Source organism: Phyllobates terribilis, unplaced genomic scaffold (assembly GCF_046119375.1).
Source record: "Phyllobates terribilis strain yellow unplaced genomic scaffold, ASM4611937v1 Scaffold_2__4_contigs__length_985480577, whole genome shotgun sequence".
Classification (NCBI taxonomy): domain Eukaryota; kingdom Metazoa; phylum Chordata; class Amphibia; order Anura; family Dendrobatidae; genus Phyllobates; species Phyllobates terribilis.
In genome coordinates, this window is record NW_027362762.1 from 735600713 (window position 1) to 735620935 (window position 20223).

General features: G+C 43.8%; 1 protein-coding gene across 1 annotated transcript in view; it reads right to left on the minus strand.

Annotated features, from left to right (window-relative positions):
- TSHB (thyroid stimulating hormone subunit beta) overlaps positions 1-18834 on the minus strand; it is a 208328-nt gene extending 189494 nt beyond the window's left edge. Inside the window, exon 1 of the mRNA XM_073670710.1 lies at positions 18731-18834. The gene's annotated coding sequence lies outside the window, so the exon portion shown is untranslated. The remainder of the gene's footprint in view (positions 1-18730) is intronic.
- Positions 18835-20223: the final 1389 nt, after the last annotated feature.

Sequence of the window (20223 nt, forward strand, 5' to 3'; positions counted from 1 at the left end):
AGTTAAACTCATTGATGGTGATGTGTGTCAGGGCTCTTTATATCACTGTAAGCAATTGCAGACACCTGTGCTAATTAGTTTGGCAGGTGTGTCCAATGAAAGGCAAGACTACTTAAGAAGGTTGTCTCACATTATTAAGCAGCCTACATTTTCTGCCAAAATGGGAAAGAAAAAGGATGTGTCGGCTGCTGAGAAGCAACAAATTGTGGAGTGTTTAGGTCAAGGCATGACTACAATCAACATTGTGCGATGATCAGGATGAAGTGTCTTGGCAATCAAGAAGTATGTAGCTGATTCACAGTACACACGTGTGCGTGCTGATAAGGGCAAATTGAGGACTCTTTCCTACAGGCAATTACGTCAGGGTGAAAGAGCAGCGGCAAAAAAGCCTTGTCATAGGAGCAGACAAGTTTTTGAAGCTGCTTGTGCCTCCAACGTCCCCCGAACAACAAGATGCAGGGTCCTTCAGAGGTTTGCAGCTGTGCATACGCCATCCTGTCGACCTCCTCTATCCACTTCACACAAGCAGAAACGGCTCCAGTGGGCCAAACATTACATGAAGACTGATTTCAAAACTGTTTTGTTCACGGATGAGTGCCGTGCAGCGCTCAATGGTCTAGATGGATGGAGTGGAGGATGGCTGGTTGATGGACACCCCACGCAAACACGGCTACAGCGCCAACAAGGAGGAGGTGGAGTAATGTTTTGGGCTGGAATCATGGGGAGAGAGATTGTCAGCCCCTTTAGGATCCCTGAAGGCGCTAAAGATGAACTCCATAATGTATGTGGATTTTCTCAAACAGCACTTCCTGCCATGGTTCAAGAAGAAGAACCGTGTATTTCACAGCAAGATCATTTTTCTGCATGATAATGCACCATCTCATGCTGCACATAAAACATCTGCATCTCTGGCTGATATGGGCATAAAAGGGGACAAACTTATGGTGTGACCCCCATGCTCCCCTGACCTGTACCCCATTCAGAACCTTTGGAGCATCATTAAAAGGAGTGTCTATGATGGCGCGAGGCAGTTCACATCTAAGCAACAGCTCTGGGAGGGTATTCTGTCCTCATGCAAAACAATTGAAGCAGAAACCATCCAAAACCTGACAAATTCAATGGACGAGAGAGTTCAGAAGCTCCTTTCGAACAAGGGGTCCTATGTGAAAATGTAACATCACCTAGAATAAAGTTTTGAGTTGAAAACTGTTTGATTTCAGTTTCTAACAACCTGCTAATGCTTATAATTTCAAAAATGACCATTTTTTGGTCTTTATTAAAATGAAAAGGTTGATCGAAAAGTTTGGGGGATCTAAGAGTGTGGCAACCCAGTAGTCATGATTACTTCGAATTCTGACAATATGAGGGTCATGCTGCAGGTAGTGCAGCAAGAAGGCACTTATGTGTCTTGCGCATCTCGGAGCCCCAAAATTATTTTCCGGGCTAGATGCAGCTAAAAATTATTATTAATTTTAAATCTGGTGAAGCTTTAGTATAGATGGCCTAATAGGATCAGTGCTGCACACTGCTACAAAGCCCAAATTATTTTCCAGTCAAGATACAGATAAACATGATTAGTAATTTTAAATCTGGTGGAGCTTATTATAGATGGCCTAATAGAATCAGTGCTGCACACTGCTACAAAGCCCAAATTATTTTCCAGCCAAGATACAGATAAACATGATTAGTAATTTGAAAGCTTAAAACGGTTGGTAGGGTGATTTTAACCAATCATCAAGCTTTTACTCTCCCCAGGATGACACAGGGGTAGAAAAGTCGTTTCGGATCCATGATTTGTTCATCTTTATGAACGTGAGTCTGTCTACATTATCAGTGGAGAGCCGCGTGCGCTTATCTGTCAGAACACCACCAGCAGCGCTGAACACACGTTCAGACAGAATGCTGGCTGCGGGGCATGACAAGATCTCCAAGGCGTAAGTGGCTAGCTCCGGCCATTTATCCAGATTGGAAGCCCAAAAAGAGCAAGGGTCCAGTGACACAGTCGTGGCTTCAATGTTTACTTGGAGATACTCCTGTACCATCGTCTCTAGGCGTTGACTATGTGTCAGACTTCTTGTCTCCTGTGGCCTTGCAAAGGATGGGCTAAAAAAGTGGTGAAATGATTCCGCAAAATTGATGTTACCAGCAGATACTGTGGTTCTGTTACGGTTTGAGTGCTGAACACTTGACGGTCCCACGGTTGGCAAGTTGGAACTGTGAGATTCACTACATGCACCACTGGTATTTTGTGGAAAAGCACATGTAAGATTCTGCAACAGTCTCTGCTGATACACCTGCATGCGTGCATCCCTTTCTATGGCAGGAATAATTTCTGCAAATTTACTTTTGTACCGGGGATCTAACAGTGTGGCAACCCAGTAGTCAGGATTATTTCTAATTCTCACAATTCGAGGGTCATGTTGCAGGTAGTGCAGCAAGAAGGCACTCATGTGTGTTGCGCATCCAGGAGCACCAAGTCCCTGTTGTGTTGGTGGTGAGGTAACAATCATGCTTCCTTCCTCTGTCCTCTCCCCCCAACCTCGCACAGCAGAAATGTGATCAAGGTCTCCCTCATCTGATGAGTCTTCCATCAGTTTGTCCTCCACTTCTTCCTGGGCTCCTGCACCTTCCTCACTAGTTTGGCTGCTACCATGCGCCCTGGTAAAACCATCTCCCCGACCCTCACATGCCTGCCGCCTTGGTGCTGCCGACCGTCTGGACATTGCAGATGTTAGCCCTTCCGCATACAACTCCTCCTCCTCTACTTCCTCCACCTCCTCTTGTGCCACCACCTGACTCCGAATTCTGTTTAACATGTGCTCCAGCATGTAAATCACCGGAATAGTCATGCTGATAATGGCATCGTCAGCACTAAACATCTTCGTCGCCATTTCAAAACTGTGCAGAAGGGTGCATAGGTCCCTGATCTGAGACCACTCCTCCAGCGTGATTTGCCCCACCTCTGAATCTCGTTGGCCCAGGCTATACGTCAGAACGTATTGCACCAGGGCTTGTCGGTGCTGCCACAGTCGCTGCAACATGTGCAGAGTTGAATTCCACCGGGTAGGCACATCGCATTTTAGCCGGTGAAGTGGCAGGCCCAACGACTTCTGTAGAGATGTAAGTCGCTGAGCTGCGGGATGCGAACGGTGGAAGTGAGCACACAGCGACCGTGCCCTCTGCAGAAGGCCATCTAGTCTGGGATAGTGGGCTAAAAATTGCTGGACAACCAGGTTCAACACGTGAGCCATACAAGGCACGTGTGTGACATTGCCCCGGCGAAGGGCCGCACCCAGGTTTGCAGCATTGTCGCACACGGCCTTCCCTGGTTTCAGGTCCAGTGGAGACAACCATTCATGAAATTGGTTCTCCAGAGCTGACCACAACTCCTCAGCTGTGTGACTCACATTTCCCAGACATTTCAATGTAAAAACCGCCTGATGACGTTGAGCCCTACTGCCAGCATAGTAAGGAGGTGTGCAGGATCCCTTCTGCGCAGTTAGAAAGCTTGTGGCATGACCAGACAGGCTTTGGGTGCAGGTGGAAGACCGAGAGGAGGTTGAGGAGGCAGAAGCAGTAGAGGAACTTTGACATAAAGAGGATTGACGCACAACTCGTGGGGACGGCAAGACTTGGACAGCAGCCCCTTGTCCTGCTGTCACCATAGTTACCCAGTGCCCAGTCAGCGACATGTAACGCCCCTGTCCATGCCTACTCGTCCAAGTTTCTGTGGTGAAATGCACCCTGTCACACACAGAGTTTCTCAAAGAAGCGGTGATGTTGTGTGCGACATGCTGGTGGAGCGCAGGCACACCTTTCTTTGAGAAGTAGTGCCGACTGGGCATCTGGTACTGGGGCACTGCGACGGACATAAGGTCTCGAAAATCCTCTGTGTCCACCAGGCGGAAAGGCAGCATTTCTGTAGCCAAGAGCTTGCAGATGGTGAAATTCAACCTCTTAGCTTTCTCATGGCTAGGAGGAAATGGTCTTTTACTTGTCCACATCTGAGGGACCGAGGGCTGGCTATTGTGCTTAGACGGGGTTGATAAGGGTGTCCCCGGCAAACTGCCGGTCTGTGAGGAAGATGCAGGCGGACATGTTAGGTTGCCTTGATCCAAAGGTGGTGCTATCGATGTCGGACAGCGCTCAACACCAGCTGGTGTTACCACCTCCAAAGAAAATGATGACCTGCCAATCACGCTGGCTGTTGCGGGTAAAGAGGTGGCAGGTCTGCGCCCCAAAACAGGTGTGACTGCTGTCCCCCCAGTCACAGAGGATGAAGAGGCCGCGGATGCACAAGATATGGCAGACGGTGGTTGGCCCGGCCGGCTAGGCCGCATTGTAGCACACTGAGCTTCCCACTGCAACTTATGCTTCATGTCCATGTGCCGGTTCATGCATGAAGTACTCAAACTATGTATTTTTTGGCCTCTACTTAGCTTTTGCTGACAAATGTTACAGATAACACGAGTTGGGTCATCTTTATCGATCTGAAAAAATGCCCAGGCTATGCAAGGCTTAGCACCCATGCGACCTGAAGAGCCACCACGACTTGTGGTGAGAGGCAGAGTTGTGTTTGAGGATGCAGTTGTTGACGTGCTTCCAGTACTACGTCTCTGTCCAGGAAGGCGCAACCTGACCTCGTCGTCACTAGCATCTTCCTCCACCTCCTCTGCTGACCTCATCTCTTGGCTGACTGTGGGTTGACAGTAAGTGGGATCTCCAACCTCATCATCATCACCCTGTGCGTTATCACACCCGTCGTCCTCAGAGCCAACCTGTTCCTGCCCTGACAAAAAACTAAAGTTGTCGCTCCAATCAGGTATTTGAGTCTTATCATCGTCTTCCTCATTGTCTCCACCAACAGGAGTTACAGTTTGGGAATGAGGGTCTACATTATGGTCAGAACCTTCTGCGTCTGGTCCTGGATCCGACTCATAAAGATTCTGGGCATCAGTGCAGATCATTTCCTCGTCTGGATTCACAGAAGCGCTGGAGTCGACCTCTGATTCCCAGGCTATAGTATGAGTAAACAGCTCTGCAGACTCAACCATCTGTTCTACCTCATACTCAGACGGGCAGCTGGAGATTTGGGAGCTGTGAGGAAGCAAGTGCGATTGGGGTGACACCTTTGAGGACTGGAGTATTTGTGATGTTGAAGTTGATGTGGAGGAGAGCCCACTTAAAGGAGCACTTGATATCCGTTGAAGCACCTGCTGTTTTTGTGCCTCATCTGGAATTTGTAGCGATTGGCGTGGCCGTAAGAAAGGGATCTTCTCACATTGTCCGCTAAAAGAAGTAGACATTTTAGTTTGGCTGGAAGATGGTCTTTCTTCTGCAGATGTTACTGTTGCTTTAACACCTACCCCACGGACACAACCTTTTTTCCCCTTCCCAACACGCCTATTCCCCTTTCCACCAGCAGCAGGCCTTTTTCCACTCATTTTGGTGGTTAACTAATTCACAACTCTGGAGTTGTTTGCACAAAAAAACAATGGATGGGAACCGAGCAGAGCTGAGTGGCCAAACTGTGGTATTAGGCCAAAACTATTGGCTGGGTTAGATGCAGAAAAAAATTATATTCAATTTGCAACCTGATGGAGGTCTGTATAGATGGATTAATAGAACAAGTCCCACACACAGCTAGAAGCCCAATATTTTTTCAGAGGTAGATGCAGAAAAAAATATATTCAGTTTGCAACCTGATGGAGGTCAGCATAGATGGACTAATACAACAAGTCCCACACACAGCTAGAAGCCCAATATTTTTTCAGAGGTAGATGCAGAAAAAAATATATTCAGTTTGCAACCTGATGGAGGTCTGTATAGATGGATTAATAGAACAAGTCCCACACACAGCTAGAAGCCCAATATTTTTTCAGAGGCAGATGCAGAAAAAAATATATTCAGTTTGCAACCTGATGGAGGTCTGTATAGATGGATTAATAGAACAAGTCCCACACACAGCTAGAAGCCCAATATTTTTTCAGAGGTAGATGCAGAAAAAAATATATTCAGTTTGCAACCCGATGGAGGTCTGTATAGATGGATTAATAGAACAAGTCCCACACACAGCTAGAAGCCCAATATTTTTTCAGAGGTAGATGCAGAAAAAAATATATTCAGTTTGCAACCTGATGGAGGTCTGTATAGATGGATTAATAGAACAAGTCCCACACACAGCTAGAAGCCCAATATTTTTTCAGAGGTAGATGCAGAAAAAAATATATTCAGTTTGCAACCTGATGGAGGTCTGTATAGATGGATTAATAGAACAAGTCCCACACACAGCTAGAAGCCCAATATTTTTTCAGAGGTAGATGCAGAAAAAAATATATTCAGTTTGCAACCTGATGGAGGTCTGTATAGATGGATTAATAGAACAAGTCCCACACACAGCTAGAAGCCCAATATTTTTTCAGAGGTAGATGCAGAAAAAAATATATTCAGTTTGCAACCTGATGGAGGTCTGTATAGATGGATTAATAGAACAAGTCCCACACACAGCTAGAAGCCCAATATTTTTTCAGAGGTAGATGCAGAAAAAAATATATTCAGTTTGCAACCTGATGGAGGTCTGTATAGATGGATTAATAGAACAAGTCCCACACACAGCTAGAAGCCCAATATTTTTTCAGAGGTAGATGCAGAAAAAAATATATTCAGTTTGCAACCTGATGGAGGTCTGTATAGATGGATTAATAGAACAAGTCCCACACACAGCTAGAAGCCCAATATTTTTTCAGAGGTAGATGCAGAAAAAAATATATTCAGTTTGCAACCTGATGGAGGTCTGTATAGATGGATTAATAGAACAAGTCCCACACACAGCTAGAAGCCCAATATTTTTTCAGAGGTAGATGCAGAAAAAAATATATTCAGTTTGCAACCTGATGGAGGTCTGTATAGATGGATTAATAGAACAAGTCCCACACACAGCTAGAAGCCCAATATTTTTTCAGAGGTAGATGCAGAAAAAAATATATTCAGTTTGCAACCTGATGGAGGTCTGTATAGATGGATTAATAGAACAAGTCCCACACACAGCTAGAAGCCCAATATTTTTTCAGAGGTAGATGCAGAAAAAAATATATTCAGTTTGCAACCTGATGGAGGTCTGTATAGATGGATTAATAGAACAAGTCCCACACACAGCTAGAAGCCCAATATTTTTTCAGAGGTAGATGCAGAAAAAAATATATTCAGTTTGCAACCTGATGGAGGTCTGTATAGATGGATTAATAGAACAAGTCCCACACACAGCTAGAAGCCCAATATTTTTTCAGAGCTAGATGCAGAAAAAAATTATATTCAATTTGCAACCTGATGGAGGTCAGTATAGATGGACTAATAGAATGATGCTATGCCCAAAAGATTTTACTTCACTAGGTGCAGTAAAAAAATTGGTATTCTATACACAGGTGGTATATCTTGCAACACAGATAGGCTACTCCACTGACTAACACACTCTGCAATAGGCCAAAAAGGATTAGCTTTGCTAGATTCAGCCAAATGCTGTGAAAAAAACTTGCACAGCACTGGCACAGACCTGCCTGGCAAAAACTGATAGGAACTGATGTAACCTAGTCCTGAAAAGGACTCCAATTACAATTAGTCTTTACTCTCACAATCTATCTATTTAAGAGCACAGACCTGCCTGATAAAAGTCGTAGGAAATGCTGTAACCTAGTCCTTAAAAGGACTGCAATCACAACTATTCCCTACTCCCAAGCTATCTGTAGATTTGTGCGAAAATTGGCTTGAAATTAACAAGGTATAGCGCACACAGCGGTGCCGTCTAACACGCAGCTGCAGCAGTGAGAAAATGGTGGCGACGGGGAAAATGGCTTGGTCTTATAGGGCAAGGACATGTGACATACACTGCCAATGACACATGCCCTTGCTTGTGTGTAAAAAAGCACTTCGCTCCGTGTGTGCGCTGCTGATAGGCTGACAGATTGCACCTCCCCACTGCAAATGCGGGAAAGAGAAAAAAAAATGGAGATCTTCATTGTTCCTGCAGAGATCCATCCCCTGCCCCTCCCCCCACCCCGCTGTACACTGAAACTGCGTATTAACATTAATTTTCATCATTACTGAGAAAAAATCCAGTTATGATTTTGGTGCACGAACAGTTATCGAACATAACCTCAAACAGCCGAATTTTTCTCAAATTGTTCGTGTTCGCCGAACGGCTCGAACACCGCCCAAAACAGCTCGAATTTGAGATTGGCGAACAGTTCGAGTAGAACAACGCTCATCTCTACTCCTGAGGTCTTATGTGTGGAGTCTGACCTGAATATCGAGGGCCTTGTTGCAGCTGGTACTCCACAACTGCACTCTTCTGCTCACAAATCCTTTGCAACATGTGGAGGGTAGAGATCCAACATGTGGGGACATCACACACCAGTCGGTGTGACGGAAGCTGCAAACGCTGCTGCAACACAGCAAGGGCGGCGGAAGCTGTAGCCGACTTGCGAAAATGAGCTGACAGGCAGCGTACTTTGATGAGCAGATCTGGCAACTCGTGTTACGATTTAAGAAACCGCTGATCCATGAGGTTAAGCACATGAGCCAGGCAATGTACGTGTGTGATCTCGCCTCAGAGCCGCCACCAGGTTACGGCCATTGTCACACACGACCATGCCTGGATGTAGGTTCAGCGGTCTCAGCCACAGATCTGCCTGCTCTTTCACAGCTGTCCACAACTCACAAGCAGTGTGAGGTTTCTCACCTAAGCTTAGGAGTTTCAGCACAGCCTGTTGCCGCTTGGCGGAGGCAGTACTGCAGTGCTTCCAGCTTGTAACTGATGTGGTGATATCTGAGATGGAGGCTGAACATGAGGAGGAGGATGATGCGCAGGAGCTGTACACTGTGGGGGCAACTCTAACTGACATAGGGCCCGCAATCCTCGGTGTGGGGAGGATGTGTTCCGTCCCAAGGTCCGACTGGGTCCCGGCTTCCACTATGTTTACCCAGTGTGCCATCAGGGAGATGTACCGTCCCTGGCCACAAGCACTTGTCCACATGTCCATTGTCAGGTGGACTCTCCCAGTGACTGCGTTGTTGAGGGCACGGCAGATGTTTTGGGGACACGTGCTTGTGTAGTGCGGGGATGGCACACCGGGCAAAATAGTGTCGGCTGGGGACCGAGTACCGAGGGACGGCCACCGCCATAAGATTGCGGAAGGATTCCGTCTCCACCAGCCTAAAAGGCAGCATTTCCAATGCAAGCAGTCGTGAAATGTGCGAATTTAGGACTGTGGCCTGTGGGGCGTTAGCTGCGAATTTCCGCTTTCGTTCAAAGGTCTGGGATATGGACAATTGAACGCTGCGGTGGGATGTGGATGTTGATGTTGTTTCTTGAGAAACTGCCATAACAAGTGAAGACTGAGAGGAGGGGGCATCTTTGCATGCAGTATGGACAGGGGATTGCCTTGCACACACAACAGGGGGTTCTATTGCAGGCACAACAGAGGAAGAAGCAGTGGTGACACCCGCTGACACTGGTCGTGGACCCTGGGGTTCGCCCCACAAAGTCGGGTGCTTTGCTGCCATGTGCCTGATCATGCTGGTGGTGGTCAGGCTGGTAGTTTTGTCACCCCTGCAGATGCTGGCATGGCAGGTGGTACAAATGGCCTTTTTGGGGTTATCAGCAGAGTCTTTAAAAAAATTCCAGACTCTGGAAGACCTACCGGTTGTACTGGCAACGTCCCTCGTGTTGGTGTGACGGGGAACTGTTGCCCGCCTTCTGTGTGCGGCCACCACACTGCTTCTTCCTGCCTGTTGGGGTACTCTGCCTTTCTCCCCCTGTGTGCTGCTGGCCTCACTCTGCATGTTCTCCTGCCACGTTGGGTCAGTTACTAGATCATCCACCACCTCCTCCTCTTCCACTTGCACACCACAATCTTCCTCCTCACTTCCTGGCAATTGTGTCTCATCATCGTCCACCTCTTGTGAAAAATTGCCAGCGTCGACTTCCTGTGGCCGTGGCTGTTCAAATATTTGGGCATCACTACATGGGATCTCCTCTTCCACCACTTCAAGCGGAGCAGGCGAGGGGTACAAATCTGGAAATGGACCAGTGAACAGCTCTTCAGAGTGTCCAAGTGTGGGATCAGTTGCTGTCTGACGACACTCGACATGGTGGGAGGAAGGAGCATCAGGGTGAGGAGTAGTATGCGGTCGAGACTCACGGCTACTAAGAGTCGACCGTGTGGAAGACAGGCCGGAGGTGGTGGTGCCCAGGTAACTGGAAGTATTATCTTCTATCCAATTAATAACCTGTTCACACTGATCAGTTCGCAATACTGGTGTTGTTCTGTGCTTCCCTAGTAATTCGGTCAAGAAGTGGGAGCGAGAAGATGTGGCTGTTGGTTGTGGCACATTTTCACCTTGGCCACGGCCCCATCCTCTGCACGCACCATCACCAGAACGTCCAGTTCCACATCCCTTGCCATGCGCCTAGCCCATTGTAAAGTAAGTAAAATAGCTTACACTCGCACTATCAATGGAAAAAGGGTAATAAAAAGTAGATTAGAATCATGGAAGAGGAAAACCACAGTTCTATTTCTCTGGCCTACACCCGAAAGTTTTAAACAATCTGAACAATCAGGGAGAAAATATTTCTGTTTTTCTTTACGGAAAAAATACCAAAAGCTGAATAATACAGATTTCTTACCGTGGAACAGCAAAACCACAGTTATAATTTACTGGTGTATGTATACCAGACTTTTTTAAATATATATATTTGCAGCTGAACAGTGAGCGACACACTCAAACTGTTTTTTTTTAGATACAAATGGCCCAAAAGTGGATAATACAGAGGTTTGAACTGTGGAACAGCAAAACCACACTTGTATTTCTCGGGCCTACACCAGACTATTTTCAACAGATATATTTGTGTCTGAACAATCAGGAGACACTATTATTTATTTTTTACGGCAAAAAATGCCAAAAGCAGGATAATAGAGATTTTTTACCGTGGAACAGCAAAACCACAGTTATAATTTACTGGTGTATTCCAGACTTTTTAAAATATATATATATTTGCGGCTGAACAGTGAGCGACACACTCAAACTGTTTTTTTTAGATACAAATGGCCCAAAAGTGAATAATACAGAGGTTTGAACCGTGGAACTGCAAAACCACACTTGTATTTCTCGGGCCTACACCAGACTATTTTCAACAGATATATTTGTGTCTGAAAAATCAGGGAGACACTATTATTTTTTTTTTTACGGCAAAAAATGCAAAAAGCAGGATAATAGAGATTTTTTACCGTGGAACAGCAAAAGCACACTTCTGTCTCTCTGGCCTACACCAGACTATTTTCAACAGATATATTTGTGTCTGAAAAATCAGGGAGGCACTATTATTTTTTCATTTTTACGGCAAAAAATGCCAAGAGCAGGATAATAGAGATTTTTTACCGTGGAACAGCAAAAGCACACTTCTGTCTCTCTGGCCTACACCAGACTATTTTCAACAGATATATTTGTGTCTGAAAAATCTGGGAGACACTATTATTTTTTTTTTACTGCAAAAAATGCCAAGAGCAGGATAATAGAAATTTTTTACCGTGGAACAGCAAAACCACAGTTATAATTTACTGGTGTATACTAGACTTTTTTAAATATATATATTTGCGGCTGAACAGTGAGCGACACACTCAAACTGTTTTTTTAGATACAAATGGCCCATGGAAATGCAAAACCACACTACTATTTCTCTGGCCTACACCAGACTATTTTCAACAGATATATTTGTGTCTGAAATATCAGAGACACACTTTTTTTTTTTTGGGGTGGAGAAGAAGAGGGTATGGGAAGAAAAACGCCGGACACGAACATGCAACTAGAGAACATACTAATGAAAGATATGAAGTGCGACAAAGAAGGTCCAAGACAAGATACTTGGAAGGGAGGTAAGAAAATTTCTAATACAATCCACAGGGAGAAGATTGGAACAAAACAAAATCGTGTAAACTACGTGCTAGCAAATGCCAGAAGCCTGACAAACAAGATGGATGAACTGGAAGCAGAAATATCTACAGGTAACTATGACATAGTGGGAATAACCGAGACATGGTTAGATGAAAGCTATGACTGGGCTGTTAACTTACAGGGTTACAGTCTGTTTAGAAGGGATCGAAGAAATCGGAAAGGGGGTGGAGTCTGTCTATATGTAAAGACGTGTCTAAAGCCTACAATACGGGAGGATGTATGGGAGGGAAATGAGGAGGTTGAGTCCTTATGGGTGGAGATACATGGGGCAAAAAACAATAATAAAATTATCATAGGAGTCTGTTATAAACCACCAAATATAGCAGAAGCCACGGAAAGTCTATTAATGAGACAAATAGACGAAGTAGCAAAAAATAACGAGGTGATTATTATGGGGGACTTCAGCTACCCCGATATAGACTGGGAAACCGAAATCTGTAGATCTCAGAAAGGAAACAGGTTTCTGTCAATTATCAAAGACAATTATTTGTCACAACTTGTGCAGGAACCAACTAGAGGGACGGCCCTTTTAGATTTAATATTAACTAACAGGCCAGACAGAATAACTGAGGTGCAGGTCGGGGGGCACCTGGGAAATAGTGACCACAACATTATACAATTCCACATGTGCTTCAGTAGGGTGCCCAGCAAGGGAGTCACAAAAACACTTAACTTCAGGAGGGCAAAGTTTGATCAGCTAAGAGATGCCCTTCACCTTATAGACTGGGTTAGTATCTTTAGTAATAGGAGCATGGATAGAAAATGGGAAATTTTCAAAACAGTCCTACATAGTCACTGTAGAAGGTACATACTGTACCTTATGGGAATAAAAGGGCTAGGAATAGGAGGAAGCCAATGTGGCTAAATAAGGAAGTCAAGAGGGCAATGAAAAACAAAAAAAGGGCTTTCGGTAAACTTAAACAAGAAGGCAGCGAGGAAGCGCTAATATCTTATAGGGAAAAAAACAAAATCTGTAAGAAACAAATAAGAATAGCAAAAGAGGAGACAGAGAGACTAATTGCCAAGGAAAGTAAAACGAATCCCAAACTGTTCTTTAACTATATAAACAGTAAAAGGATTAAAACTGATGGAGTTGGCCCATTGAAAAATAACCTGGGTAAAATCATAGAGGGCAATGAGGGTAAAGCAAACCTACTCAATAGCTTCTTCTCCACTGTTTTCACAAAAGAAAACAATTTATCGGAGGAAATGCAGAGTGATAAAGTAAACCCTCCGCTAAATATCACCCACCTAACCCAGGAGGAAGTTCAGAAACGCCTAAATAATATCAAAATAGACAAGTCACCAGGCCCAGATGGCATACACCCCCGGGTACTAAAAAAATTAAGTAATGTGATTGACAGACCGCTGTATCTTATATTCAAGCACTCTTTATGGACAAGGACTGTCCCACTAGACTGGCGCCAAGCAAATGTGGTACCAATATTCAAAAAGGGGTCTAAAAGTGACCCTGGGAACTATAGACCAGTCAGCTTAACGTCTGTTGTGGGTAAATTGTTTGAAGGATTTCTTAGAGATGCTATTGTAGAATATCTTAATGATAATAACTGTCTAACTCCATATCAACATGGATTCATGGGGGATCGCTCCTGCCAAACAAACCTGATCGCCTTCTACGAGGAGGTGAGCTCACAGCTGGACAGGGGAGAGTCAGTGGATGTTGTATACCTTGACTTCTCCAAAGCGTTTGATACCGTGCCACACAAAAGGTTGGTATATAAAATGAGAATTCTTGGTCTGGGGCATAATGTGTGCAAGTGGGTAAATGGCTGGCTGAGTGATAGAAAGCAGAGGGTGGTTATCAATGGAGTAAGCTCAGGGTGTGTCAGGGTTACTAGCGGGGTGCCTCAAGGGTCTGTCTTGGGCCCTATATTATTTAATATATTTATTAATGATCTAGTGGAAGGGTTGCATAGTAAAATAGCAATATTTGCAGATGATACTAAACTTTGTAAAGTAGTTAATACAGATGAGGATAGGGCACAGCTACAGGAGGATTTAGATAAATTGGGGAGTTGGGCCAAAAAATGGCAAATGGGGTTCAATGCCGATAAATGTAAGGTCATGCACATGGGAAAGAAAAACAGCAGTCACCCATACATATTAAATGGGAAACCGTTGGGGAAATCTGACATGGAGAAGGACCTGGGCGTCTTGGTTAATAGCAAATTAAATTGGAGTGCCCAGTGTCAGGCAGCAGCTGCGAAGGCAAATAGAGTCATGGCATGCATCAGAAGAGGAATAGGGGCATATGATGAGAACATTGTTCTTCCTCTGTATAAAGCGCTGGTAAGGCCGCACTTAGAATATTGTGCACAGTTCTGGGCTCCGGTGCTCAGGAAAGACATATTGGAGCTAGAGAGGGTACAAAGGAGGGCGACTAAGGTAATAAAGGGAATGGAGGGACTAGAATACCCAGAGAGGTTGTCAAAATTAGGCCTATTTACATTGGAAAAGAGAAGGCTTAGGGGAGACCTCATAAACATGTATAAATACATCAGGGGCAGTACAGAGATCTCTCCCATGACCTGTTTATACCAAGGATGGTGACAAAGACGAGGGGGCACACTATGCGTCTGGAGGAAAGGAGGTTCCTGCACCAGCATAGAAGGGGATTCTTTACGGTCAGAGCCGTGAGACTCTGGAACTCTCTGGGAGAGGAAGTGGTGATGTCCAACTCACTTAATGAGTTCAAGAGAGGCCTGGACGCCTTTCTTGAGAACAATAAAATTACATCTTATGCTTAGTGATAGTTAATTAATCCAGGGATTTAATATGACTGCCAGATTGGTGTCGGGAAGTGAATTTTTCCTCAATGATGTAAATTGGCCTATGCGGCATGTTTTTTTTTTGCCTTCCCCTGGATCAACGCTGCGGAATAGCTGCAGTGCACAAGAAATAGGCTGAACTGGATGGACGCTTGTCTTTTTTCGGCCTTATAAACTATGTAATATGTAATTATGTAACACCAAAAGGTTAATAAGACGGGTATTTGTACAGTGTGAAGGAGGAAAAAAAAAAGAGGATTTAGATGAAAAAAAAGGATTTTTCCTGGCCCACGAGACCTGGAGCTAAGTCCAGCAATTTCAGCAACAGGAGCACACAGGACTATAATTCAGCGTTTGCTGGTATACCACTGCATCTCCTATACAGCCTGCCTGCCTGATATCTGGGATGGATATTAGTCCTGAGAAGGACTGTTTGTTTGATCTGGCAGCCTTTACAGATCCTACACTAACTATTTCGCAGGATATATCTCTCCCTAAATCAGCAGCGCTGTCCCTACACTGTCTGATCCGGAGCGACTGTGTCCAAGATGGCGGCGCCTGGTTTTAAATACTCGAGGTGACGCTGTGCGGCCAGCCAATCACTGTAATGCGCACAAACAACATGGCTGCGGCATTACAGTGACTGGCTGGCAATCCCTGCATGTTCATTGGCTCTGTAATGAGCGCCAAACATGCAGGGCGGAGACCCGAGCTCCTGCCCGAGTAACCCGGAAATGCTCGGTGCTCGCTGAACATCCCGAGTAGCGTGATGCTCGGGCGAGTACCGAGCAGTGTCGAGCATGCTCGCCCAACACTAATCACTTTCTATTCTGATTTTTGGGAGGCAGAATGAACAAAATCCAGCAATTCAGAAATTGTATTTTTTTTTATGCCATTCACGATGTGGTAAAAGTGATGAGGCAGTTTTGGGTCAGTACGATAACAGCTATATCACATTTATATAATTTTTTTATGTTTTTCCCCTTTTACAGAATAAAAACTATTTTATAGAAAACAGAATTGTTTTTTCATCGCTATATTCTGAGAGCTATAATTTATTTATTTCTCGGCTAACGTAGCTATATGGCTGCTTGTTTCTAGCGGGGCAAGATGATATTTTTAGTGATACCATTTTTATTTCCATTCGACTTTTTGATTGCGTTTTATTCCACTTTTTGTTCAGCGGTATGATAAAAGGCATAGTTTCTTGCACACGTTTTTTATTTAATTTTTTTCCTATGTTCACTGAAGGTTTAACTAGTGTGACAGTTTTATAGGTCAGGTCATTCCGGACGTCGCAATAACAAATATGTGTACTTTTTTTTTTTTACATAAATGTGTATTTTTTGTTATAATCTTTTTTTCATTTTTTTTGTTGTTTAGTTTGTGATTTTTAAAAAAATATTTTTACAGTTTTTTTTTTACTTTGTCCCTCTATGGGGCTTTAACTTTTATTACTCTGATCCCTGGTATAATGCATTGCAATGCACCAGCACTGCAATGCATTATACCTGTTAGTGCTGCACTGACAGAAGCCTCATAGGCCATGCTCCTGACATGGTCTAGCAGGCTTGTCGAAGCTGGCTGACCCGGAGGTCATCACGACATTCTCGAGTTGCCATGTCAACAATCGGGCCATTACGATGACGTCGGTGGAGCGCTGATCGGAAGGGAGAGGAGCCCTTTTCCTCTCCCAGCCTTCTAAATTCTTAGATTGATATCGATTGCAGAATTTAGGGGGTTAAAATACCTGGGGCGGTGCGGGCACCACTCCTGGTAGTGACAGCTGGGTCTCGGCTTTAATGTAAGCTGAGCTCCTGGCAGCGATTGCGCTGGCACAGCTCTTGTGCCCCACACAATCACCATAACGTGCCCATACGTCAAAGGTCAGGATCCCCTATCCGATCATGAGGTATGGGTATGTCAAAGGTCATGAAATGATTTAAATACCAAAAATAAGCTCAACTTATACTTAAAGGTTATCTGTCAAGTCCCCCGTGCACCCATAACCACCAGCAGTTGTGTCTACCTATGTAAATTCCCTGCCTAACAGCCCCTCAATGATGTAAGGGAACAAAGCCATGCGCACGTGCGAGATTTGTATAAAGCTGGCGATGACGCTGGCTCTTGTAAGTCATGTTATCACGCCCACAGTGGCATGATAACATGCTAAGTGGACCGACTAGTCTGAGGAAACTATCGCCCCATCAACTAGTCATAGGAAACATTTACATTTTATAAACAGACTTTAGAAATACTTTTTCTAAAGATCTGTTTGTGTCCAATGTAATAAAAGGACTGTTAGGAAGGGAATTTAAATGGGTAGACAACTTCTGGTGGTTCTGGGGTCATGGGGGACCTAACAGGTTATCTTTAAAAATGAGGAAATACCTGCATTCTTTAAGACCAAAATAGGCCCTCTCCTGAAGAGGTTAAATAATGTATTGAATATTACTTTATTGTTATTATTATTATTTAGGTTGTGCAATATTTCCTACTTTTCTTGTTTTTTTTTTCTCATGTTTTTACTTACTTCCAAAGAGGAAATGATATAGGAAGAATTATTTCAGGAAATACACAGTTACTCCATAATGTTTGTAATGTCTTAATTATTTATCAATGGAATTTTGAATGTAATATGTGTGTATTGTGCAGTTCCAATTATTAACTCCTCAAATTAAGTGCATTCTTCTGTATACTGATATTAGGGTGAGTAATTAAAAGATCATTTTACATCCTCCCTTCCAAAGGAATAATCATTTCTTGTTATTGAATACATGAGTTCCATGTGATCCATACAAGGCAATTATCTGATATTAGCAACCACAGCTAAAATGACCTGATCACATGGATATATGTAAAAGTAGACAGCAGAACGACATGAAATGAACACCGGGGTAAATTACGCCATCGTGACTGCACATGTCAAACGCTATGGTGAGGTTAGTTACATTTTCTAGCATAGATGATTTTGAGAAATTCCGAGATTTTGAGGACTGCTCCCAGAAAGGGGAGGCAGAATGACCAAGCATGTATCTACATGCAGCTTATACTCTGTATGTATAGCTTTTCTGTGTGTATGATATTGCCCGTAGAATGGTAGTGGATTTATAAATATGCTATTCTTTATGCACATTATGCTGCTCCAAAAGCATCATACAACCATAACCATTATAAAGATGAATCTTTGAATAAACCTGAATAGACTTTTAGTGAGAAAATCAATGAAGGCAGGATTGAAATCAACATATATAAACCCTACATAATACTGATTACACAGTGTGGCCATATTACATATTATATTGGATTAGTATGTCATTAGCATTGCTTTCTTGCATCAGTATTACAGATCTGCAGTACTAATGTACTCTAGGGGAGAAATTGAATTTCTTGAGACAGCCTCTTATAAAAATGGATACCATACTGATGCAATAGAAATCAATTCAGATGAATTTCCATTTGAAACATTTTTCATAGACTTCAAGGAATGTTTGACAACTGCAATATGATGAAAGTAGTGCCAGTCTGAGTTTTTTTTAAAGACAGGAGTATTTAAATTCCCTCAGATTAATGTTCGCACTGTGCTGCAGAGAAAAAAAAGTAGTTATACTAATGAAAAATACTCCCAAAAAATGTTTCTAAACTTCCCCAAATTGTCATGCGGAATCTATGTCATGCGGAAACCAATTTCTCCACACTTTTTATGATGGCTTTATCAGCTTGAAACAAATCCCCAACAGCTATACGTTTTCATTTTTATATAAGTTTTAGGTATAATTATTATTTGGATATGCTGGGTCTAATACTTTCTTATTAGATTTTGCGACAGGATATTAGTTTTGCTTAATTCAAATATTATTGCTTATTTAAAAAGAAAGAAGAAATATCAAACAGCCTTCAAATAGAGAAAGAAAGAAGAGAAGCCTTAAACATACCTGGTCTTTAGTTTTCACGCTGCTAGAGAAATGCTATATGCTTTAAAGTAGTGCTGATATTTATACCTTCTAGTTACATGTGCTTTATCTCTGTTATGCTACATTAGAAATATTACTTTTCTATCTTAAACCCATATCTTGAAAATTCATAAGATCTCGAGAAAATTGGATTGGGACAATGATACATGAAGACTTATCTAACCATCTGCTCATTAAGTAATTGCTTTTTTCTAAGTAACATTTCTTTTTCCATATCTTTTAAAATACACAAATGCAAACATAAGCATAAGCTAATTTCTCTGCAGTTCATCACTCATCTAGATCTATGCATCTGGTAGGAAAGATTGTCTTTTTTATAGTTTCTAAAATATAATATAAGGCAGAATAATCTATAGCAGGTATAGTTTTGTTCAGGTGAGCATACTGACAAGCCCGCTTCTGCCATGAGATGAAATAATCATCTTGTGGAACACCGGTGGGTGTGGACCCACTGCGCCACAAGCCGGGCTTACTCTGGAGGGGAGTGACTGAGTGTCTACTGGGTCTTCACTAGGGCCCCTGATGGTGAGTATAGGCTGGGCTGCCGGTAGGCATCAGGTACCACTGCAGTACAGTCCCCAGGACTGCGGCAGCTAACTGCTGGATCAGAGGCATGGATACGAGTTACAGGAGGGTGAGACAGAGGCAAAGTCAGATGGTCTGAGGTTGGGGCAGGCAGCACAGGATCAAAGTTCAAAGACGAGGTCAGGAGCAGAGATGTCAGGATAAATGGTAAACGAGCTGGATTAATAGCAGAAGAGACAGGACAAACATGCACCCATAGAATCCAGAGACAAGCAACTGGAAACCACTGATCGGCAAGGAGTGATGGGAGGAGCTGCCTAATATACCCGCTGCTGCCTAGGGATAGGCTGGGGAAAGCAAGCCCTGCAGGACGCAGCAGGGTTACATTGGTGTAGGATATGGCCATGCCTCCTTATAGCCAGGTGAAGATTCTCTAGGAGCAAAGCTGGCAGTAAGCACAAGGCAGCACAGGAAGATGGTCTGACGCTGGGGAAGCAAAGTGGTGAATGCAGTTAGCAGGGCGTTGCTGAGATGGTGTGTGAGACACCAGTGTGATATCTTGCTTTAGGCAGTTGTCTGAAGTGGCTCTCTTTTGTTACACTGTAGAAACATGGCCATTCCAGCGGTGGGCTACATCAGCCTGAAAAACTTTTAACAGTATAGGCATCCTCAAGATGCTGATACTGATAATAACTGTGGAGGAGCACAGAGCCATCAGCTCCTTACTATGCCACTTAATCCGGAAGGCCGTAGAATAGTTCCGGTCTGTGGCCTGTTGGAGGCTGGTGCCAGGCAAGTGACGTTGAGCAGCATGATGACATCACTGAATCGTGCCACCTGTGCCGACCACTGTGAGACAAACCTCAAAGGGGAGAAAAAGGCTGCGGTAAACAGGGAACCAGAATATGAAGAGTATAATTTTTTATTTT